The sequence below is a fragment of the Periophthalmus magnuspinnatus genome, chromosome 10 (assembly GCF_009829125.3).
Source record: "Periophthalmus magnuspinnatus isolate fPerMag1 chromosome 10, fPerMag1.2.pri, whole genome shotgun sequence".
NCBI lineage: Eukaryota > Metazoa > Chordata > Actinopteri > Gobiiformes > Gobiidae > Periophthalmus > Periophthalmus magnuspinnatus.
Genome location: NC_047135.1, coordinates 33,263,429 through 33,272,719, shown reverse-complemented (window position 1 = coordinate 33,272,719; position 9,291 = coordinate 33,263,429).

The window sequence follows — 9,291 nt, the reverse complement described above, 5'->3', positions numbered from 1 at the left end:
CACGAATGCCAAAACAAACTGTCAACTTGGAATAAGGGTGTTTCGTCAAGCCTGCCTAAATCAGCCTGTTAACATGACACTTTTGACATGTTGCAATAGAGCCCTTATGTCAGACCAGATCTCCTCATTCAGGTGACGCCACGAGGAATCCGCGCTCTTTCTTAAGTGAAATTCAGATCGGATTCTCCAACGAGCAGCTGAATCGTCTTGGACTTCTTCCCCGGTGCGACGCTACGTGAACTCCTAGCCTCACCTGCTGCAAGAACCCCACTCCTCAAACCCCCCTAAGTGCTCCTGACAGTGACGTTGTAGTTAGCCATGCTTTTCATGTGTCCAGCTCTGATACAAAAAGTGACAGTTGGCTTTCTCAACTGATCAAAGGCTGCAGACAAGTGCCGGTTCTCCCCCGAAACTCCAGCTAATAATAGTTGAATACATTGTCATCTCATTATCTTTGAAGAGGGGAAAGATCCACGGTGTCTCCTGCCATCGCGCGGCCCTTAAGACTGCCGAAGCGCGTTCCAGTCTCATTATGTTGAGTGAAAGATATCAAGACACCATCCCATCTGCCTACAACGCCCCCTGCACACATGTCAGTAGTCTTAAAGCCAGCGAGACTGTATGGTACAATGTTTATATACTTGGATTTCGCCTCTAGATGAAGTGCATTCGGATCTTTTTCAGTTTTAATATCGCGGCATATGACAGAGTGAATTTGTTACAGTTCTAAACTTCCATATGACCTCCCGTTTGTTCCGATGCGACAAACACTGAAACAGAGAATGTAATACTGCAAACAGACATTATAAACTTGTAAAGCACGGTAAAAGCATTTATTAGCAACCGTGCATGTTTATAAAAGCTTGAATATAACCCATTCATTTTTGGTCATGTATAAATAGTAAAATAAACCATAGAGCGGGGTTATTAATGCTCTTCCAAACCATAGACTGTATATATAAATGGACAGCGCTAACCTGCTAGCCGCTGCGTTCCAAATAAGAAGTGATCATGGGCGTTCTTCCTGCTCCGTCGGCTCTAATTCACTTTTCACTCTGTATCTGCTGCAGTGAGCGTCTTCGTTTTGGTCTTAAAATGTTCGTATTAATCCGCTCTACATGATCCTGGTGTTTTTATTTTACTATTGTGTCCGTAAATCAAGATATGAACATTAATACAAACGAATCAAGCGCCTTCATTCCCTGAGGTGGCTCCCGTTAGCAACAGGTTTGATCGACAGCGTTGCTAAGTGCCAGCTCCCTGCAAAACCGGCGGCGGGAAGGGGCGTTACCTTCAACATCCTCACTCTGGATTGGCTCTTTGGTTGCTATGATACTCACAGTCGGAATTTAAAATATGTTACTCAGCTCCAAAATCACCCTGTAACCTCTCTAGCCTCGATGAGTTTCATTTGACTGGAGCTGAACGCTGTGGCGAGTGACGTTACACTCACTTTGTCCACTTCTTTTTACACTTCTTCTGGATTTCTTTTAGTTTAGGCACAAACAAAAGATTCAATCACATTTTGAGTTGGATAAAGTACAAGTGCATGTGAACTGTTCAAATACAGTGTCCTAAACAGAGTGACATTGTGCAGATGTTTAAATGTTTCAAATTCAGGAATCAGTGTCTAGTTGATATGAAGTATTTTAGTTACTCTTATTTGGCCCGACCTGTTTAAGATCATGTTTCTATCATCAAAATGAGCTATTTCCTACCAGTACATGATGACATACAAGTTTTGACACACCCTCTAATTAAATGCTTTTTTAAACTACATTTTATATATACAAACAGAAGACATCAAATATATGAAGCAAGATATATGGAGTTATGTAGCAATCAAAAAGGTAGATAACTGTACATAAAAAAAAAAAATGTATATTCAAATCCTCAAAGTAGCCTCCCTTTGCTTTGTCGAACACCATTTGTTTTCCTTTACTACATAATTCCATATATCTTGCTTCATATATTTGATCTCTTCCTGTATCTAAAATGGAGAAAGTAGAAAAATAAAGGAAACAAAATGAATGAGAGGGTGTGTCCAAACTTTTGACTGGTGTTTAAACATACACTACCAGTTCGTCAAAGCAAAGGGCGGCTACTTGAAGGGAGGATTTCAATATAAAATGTAGAGTTGGTAGAGTAAGTAGAGTAGTACAAAACATTGAATGAGCTGCTGTGTCCAGGTTTTTCACTGTTCATGTACGTACATACTATGCAGGTTAAATGTGTTGTAAATATTTATTACCCATAATGACGAGCCGTTATTCTGAATGGAAATGTGGAACTAAACCTGTTCAAATGGGATTACTAACAAATTAAACTTAAAACTTATTTCACTTTATGCACAAGAGTGTACTTTAAAAAGTGTCTCCGCTTTTGCAGAACTGAGGTTATATAAATAAAGATTTGAAAAAAAGAATCTATTTCTCTGAGGCTTATTCTTGACTAGAGTGACAATTTGAATACAAGTGAAAACAGACGTGAGGCACCACTTACATTTATTTATGTACAAGAAATTGCCGAGCGTCTCTTGACTGGTGCTAACAGATGTCATGGGCCAATTGCCAAACATCTTATCGCGGACACACTACAGTGGAAGCACAACACTGATCTGCATGATGGTTGTCAGCTCCAAATGAAATTCAGCCATGCCTTTTTACCAGCTTTGAATTCATGCATGGGGAAGCCTGTCAGGGGGACGAGACGATGTGGACACTGGATCTCACTGTTTGTCAGGATTCTGCAGCCCTCCCCCTCACTATGCGTTTGAAGCTAGTCATCTGCTGTCTCTTTGCCTGCTGCCAATACGCCATACGAGAATTGAGATTCAAGATTTGTCGACTTACAGGAACAAGTGCAATTAAGTCTGTTTTGTGAGTGTAAAACATCTCTCTGCGCACACACAGTCATATCATTTTAATAAGCCCCAACTTTCTCTCAGTGAACGTGCTTTTATTTGGTAACTAAACTATATTTCTTTCTATTTCAGATTACAAAGCCATCAGTGAAGCTTTTTTTTCCGCTGCGTCTTTCAGAAAGCTTCTTGCTCAAAAAAAGGAAGTCCAAAAGTAAAAGTCCACTTTTGAAAGTGATGCATCAAATAGCGTTTTGAAATCAAATGGAATAATGAGAAGACATCAAACCCGGAGCCTGAGCGCACACACAGAGGGGCTATTGTTGGAATGCAGCGCGATGTTTGTTTTGTGACTGATGCTGCAGTGATGACAAAGTTACTTTAGCTCAACTCACTGCATTCTCATCATCCATAATACATCCTGTCCACTTCTATAACACAACATCCAAACTTAGGATACAAAAAAGAAACAAAACTTGCCAGATACTACGATGTTTATCTCTCAGACTATGACAACTGTTCCAGACCATTTTTACACATCTGATTGTGCTTTGAAAAACTGTTTTACTGGGTGAACATTTCAAGAGGCCCAAAAACAAAACTGGAATTACAAAAGGTACGTACATTTTATTTTGCAGGATAGTGACTTAGATAAATCTGTAACACTTTAAAATAGCAACACTTAAATAAAGCCTCAACAAATGGTTTATTAAGAATGATTTAGACTTAACTTCTTAATTAATACCGTAACCCCTTAGTTGCCTCAACAGCGCCCCCCCCAGCCTCACTGTTAGCATCACTACTTCCTGTCCAATTTCATCTCTATGAGGTTTTTGCAGAGTCACACTATAATAAATAAATATATAAAGATGGAGTCAGTGAACAGGGAGACGCAAGTGAGTCAGGGGTCAGAGGTCAGAGGTTAGTGGGTCAGGCAGTGGACAAAGTGCTGCGGGTGGATGTCACTGACAACATGTTAAACACTACACTAATAAAATGAACACTTCTACGTTTAGAAAGTGCTAATGCTAATTTTGAGGCATAATAAATATTCAAACAACACCACAAACACTTGGATCGTCTTTATTTTAACCGATTTGAATTTTAATTGGTTGTTTATTTTATATTTTACTTTTTAAATAAAAGTTAGCATAATCATTGCGCTGGTATCTTCTTGTTTTATTAAGGCTAATGAAGTTGTACTTATTATAAAGAGTACAAAAAAAAAAAAAAGGCTTTGACAACTGAGTGAAAAGTCCAGTACCTGCTATTGTATCTGTATTCTGCCTCTTTACCCCATATGATCCTTCTCCCTCCACATTTACTGCTGCCCCGCGAGGCCCTGTGAGGCGCGCTCCCCACTCATCTGCGAGGCCCGCTCCCCACTCGTCAGTGTGGCTAAATCACTTCCTTTTGTCAGACACCACTGCCTTTCTTTCCTGGAGCCATTGCTTACTGCTATTGTTAGTGAAGATGAACGGCCCACCACAATTAAAGGTGTGGACCATTACTTCTGCTGTAAGGGGAGCTTCGACCTCACGCTTCGCAGGCAGATGGAGAACACTGCCGTATCTGCATCTGCCATTCAGGGACCTAATGAAAGCCACGCTGGATGGATGAAAAGACACCCAAATATCCAGTAAGACTTATGCGGGTGTGTCGACAGGAGCTGAGTGTGAACGCTGGGAAGTTTGCAAGAGTTGAAAATGTGCTGTTGGTGCATTAAAATAGGAACATTTTGTCTTGGCTCTGCTAACTGTGGCAGCTAAGCAGTATCACATTCATTTATTGTATTATTGCAAGTATGATGCCAAATGTATCTTTCCTCTATTTTATATGAAACAATACACTGTTTCCCATCGGCGCATCTGGCCCACTATGCAAAACTAGATCTGTGTAACAATCAGGTAGAAATGACATGGAAGCAACACAGTCGTTCCTCAAGTATAATATTAAGTTAGGGTTAAGGTTCACTTTATTGCCCTTGTTTGTCCTCTGCATTTGACCCATTCTTCAATGCCACTGGGGCATTGCCTCAGTTCTGCACTTGGGGTCTCCGGGTACCTTAGCTGGAGGAAGCCAGAGTGCCCTGAGGAAACCCACCCAGACACAGAGAGGGCAAACTCCACACAGAACGGCCGACCCAGGGATCAAACCCGGAACATCACAGACGCCGTGGACGCACGTGCATTACATAAAACCCATCAATGGAGGCGATCGGCTCGGCGGCGGCCTGTCTGGGTCCATGTTTTGCCTTTATGCTTGACAGTGTGCTGAGCATAATTAAGTTGCCACTAGTTTGTAGCTGTTGTCTTTCCAGTCTTTCCATTTTTTCCAGGTAATAACGTCACTACATCACAGGACCGTAGTCTCTCATTGGTTGATACTAGGGCGGCCTAGATGAGCGTCCACCATAGACTTTGCCTGTAAACTCGACCCCCCTGATGCCCCAGTGTGAACGCACCATTAGAGGGCCTTATTTATATTGTCAGTCATAACATCACGTCAGCACTTTTGTCGTGTTTTTCTTGTTTTTAGAGTTCTATTTCTGAACTCCATAGAGCCACTGTGGAGTTAGTCTCCTGATCACAGCATCCAGAGACTTTATTGAATCGGATCCATTTTTATCAGCCTGAGGTAATATGTTGTATCTGTAGCAACTAAGCTATGAACAACAAACAAGAAGCCAGGAGCAACCACGAGTTTTACATTATCATCTCTTTAGCACAACAGCACATAAGTTAGTAATAGAAGTGATTCATGAAAGAAAGAGACAAAGCTGTTTTTAACAGGTTAGACTGAGGAAGTGAAAAATAAAGTGTTCCATAAAAGTATTACGAAAGAGACAGAGAAACAATTATTCACAAAATGCAAATAAGAAACACAAATAAAAATAAATCAGATGTATGTATATGCCCCAATATTGAAATATGACACTGCTCTGAAATAACATCTTGAGCTACAGAGTTATATTATAAAGTGCACTTTTTCTGCTAGAGGCTATAGCCTATATCTACGTACAGATGGGATCTGAGACACTGGGGTTGATTTAATCAATTTTTAGAACATTTTGTTTTTCGCCTTTCCCGGGGCTGCCCATATCACAGAAGAAAACCACATGGAGTGCATATTGCCAGGAGGATGGCCCACGGTGGACAAAAACTGAACCTTTTTATTCCCCTAGAGTCCTGATCATGTATGCATGCAGATAACTACTTCAAAGGGCTAATTCTGTCTCACTGATAGTTCTTGTACCCAGAGAAGCTTAAGACTTTGTTGCCTTGTTTAAGAATTTTCCCCTCAAATTTTCCTCAGGCTTTTGCCTGCGTCTCCTGTATGTGGAATGAGAATGTTACATTATTTAGGACAAATCTTTATTTTGTCGCAAGCTGGTCGGAATGCTAACATGTCAATTATAAAATTAGTTTTTGGTGAATAAAACACAAGCTATTGACCTTGTAAATGTTTCATGGCAGACAGCAGCATAAGTGATCATTTCCCCAGATCCCCCTGAAGCACACAGAGAAACAGCCCTGAGAGTGTTCTGCCCTCTGCGTGACTTACTATTGCTGAAACAGAAAAGTTAGTAAGTCAGTGATTGCAAAATGACCCAAAAATGGAAAACAAAATGAAAATCAATCCTAACCCATTCCCACTCACTATGCTGCATGGTTCTGTCCTTCAGGGCGATATTCAGAGCGTCCCCACCTGCCTCGGGCTCTTTGGCACACTTAAGCAGCATACAACACACTGAAAGAAAAGGTGCTGCCTCTTTAAGTCTCTTGTGTGGCATGTTAAGCAATGGTAATCTGCCGCAGTGCAGACAATAAATTCCTCTGCATAAGGAGCGTCGCCATGACATCCAGTGTATACCTGTGTGGAATACTGTAATGCTGGAATACTGTACGGGCTGATACAGAGCCGCGCGAGGCCTTGCCCTTTGTGTAAATATATGTATTAGAAGTGTTTGCTCAATCTGACAGTGGGGTGCACATTGTCTGTTGAAGCAGTGAATCTATTACAAATCCAGCACTGATCCAACACCACAGACCTGCAGCCGTTATCACCTTTAACACGCCAGCAAGCCGGAATTAATGGAACCAAACACAAATTATTGATAAAAATAGCTAATAATACATGTGCATTTATAAACAAGATAAACAGAACAGAGAATAAACATGATAAAAGAAGAATAGGGTGAGAACGAGAGCAGTTGATTCTGAAATGTGTCACAAACGCTACAGGGAGGAAACCACAGAACTTTGCTATAGTAACATGAGAATCGCTGGACATAAGGAGACAGAACAGTTTAAGAGTCTGTTGTCCTGTTAGTTTTCAGCATTCAGTATTACACCATTCTGAAGGCGTGTGCTATACCGCTACAGTTTAATAGAGTGCCATGTGGAATGATGTAATGCTGAAACACAAGTTGATAGTCACCAGCTTTAGTGAGGCCAGGCTGCGAGAGGCTAAGAGAAAAATAAAGAAAGAAGCCGAGAGAAAGTGAGACGGGGAAAACTCAAAGGGCCTGATTACAGCATATCATAGAACACAATACAGCACGCAAATCTCCAGTGAGATCCGCACACTGTTCAAGTACGATAATAGAAATGAAAAGCTACTTTGTGTTGGGCACTCTTAACACAGCCGCCTCACAGCGCCGTGGAAAGTGATCTCTGAATGTTCACCACATGACTTGAACACAACCTCCACCGCTATGTGACAAACTAAAAGCCATTTCAGTCTGTCACCAGCCAAATTATTTGTAACACCCTGTAGCAAGGGCCTATAATCCCCAACAAAGAAATGTTATTATTCACAACAGTTTGAAGAGCGAGACAGTGCAGCAGCCCTGCGCTAAGTGTTGCTTTTTCATTACAGTTTGATCATTTTCCCATCAGTGTTTTCATAAAAGAGATATTAAACTTGCTTTTTAATGTCCTCTCTCTTCTTTCAAGTACAGAAGATGTAAGGGTGGTGCTCTATAGCAAGAACAATGGAACTTTATAAACAGGTGCATAGATTTTGCACCTTTCATAATGGAAAAAGGAGTCAGTGTTATTTTTATATAATCTGTGCTCTGTCAGATGCTTATGTAGCACCTCAAAGTGTTAACTACAGGGGAATATCAGGTAAGTGCATGTAATACTCTTCTATGGGCCAATGAATTTCAGTTAGGTACGACTACTGGAGCAACTGTTGGAAGAACCTGAGTTATAAGAACCACAGACCAGAGAAATAAGTTTAAATTGCCGGCTTTCTTATTGAACAGTTTGGAAAAAATAATACACATACATGGACAGACATTTACATTAAACATTAATTAATTTCAAAACTCATTTTCACTTTAAACCTTCCTTTTGATTTAAAGATTTTCTTTCAGTTTTAAGTTTCTAAATTAATTGGTTGCAACCTTTTTAAGTTAGTTAGTTCTAGTTTAAGTTATCTCTTATCTATTTTCTCGTTAACTCTTTAATTTAAATCACCTCTAGTTCTTTTCAGTTCTATTCAAAGTTACCCTTTATGTTTGAATTTTGTTTTGTTGTTTACAACCAAAATAACCTTTTATAACCGTTCGTTATCATCGATCAAATAAAAAGGTAAAATTGTACAAAACTAAAATGAATTCAGTAAAAGGCTGAATCACCCTGTGTTGCACAGAATAAAGTCTCTTTCTCCTATCTATTAATCCAGTGTCCTTTGTGCAGGAGTTTGGGTAAATCCTTCCAGTTCTGATGAAAACTGTATAGCGTCCAGTAGAAAACACATGGTTCCTGGCGCATGCAGTTCAGAAGGTCGTGGGAGGCTGCCATCTTGTTTCACACACGTGGTTCTCAAAGTTTGTATTTAGCTGGATTCTTTCAAACCATACTTTAAAAGCCTATCATAGACAACATAAAATATGCGCAAGTACACAAAATACATTGCTAGGATAGTGTTACAACACAGAAAATTATCATCAGCGGTCTTAATTGATTCTTGTTAAGAACACGCGGTCGCCAAAATGGCGGATGCGACAGGGACAAGTCTGGGCAATGAACTTGCAAAGTTTATCCTGTTTTTAGCTTTAAATGCACCATGACTTCACTAAACCTATGAATTCACTGTTTTTGCATTTCATTCTCTTGAAAAGATGATTACATTGCACAAAATAAATTAAAATACATTCAAAAAATATTCTCTTCTCAAATTTTTAGTTTAGAAATATCACTTTTATCAACTTTAGACTCATTTTTGGCTCTCCTTCTCTCCTTTCTGCAGCAGCTCTGTGCTGTCTGCATATCTCCCTCATCTATCACAGGAAAAACACAAAACAATCCGGTTGGTTCTTGCTAGTCACGTGGTTCACGCCTTACTGAATTTCAAGATAAAAGTCTAAAGACAAATTAATTCACATTTCTTTAACATTTTAACATTTGTCTGCATGAAAT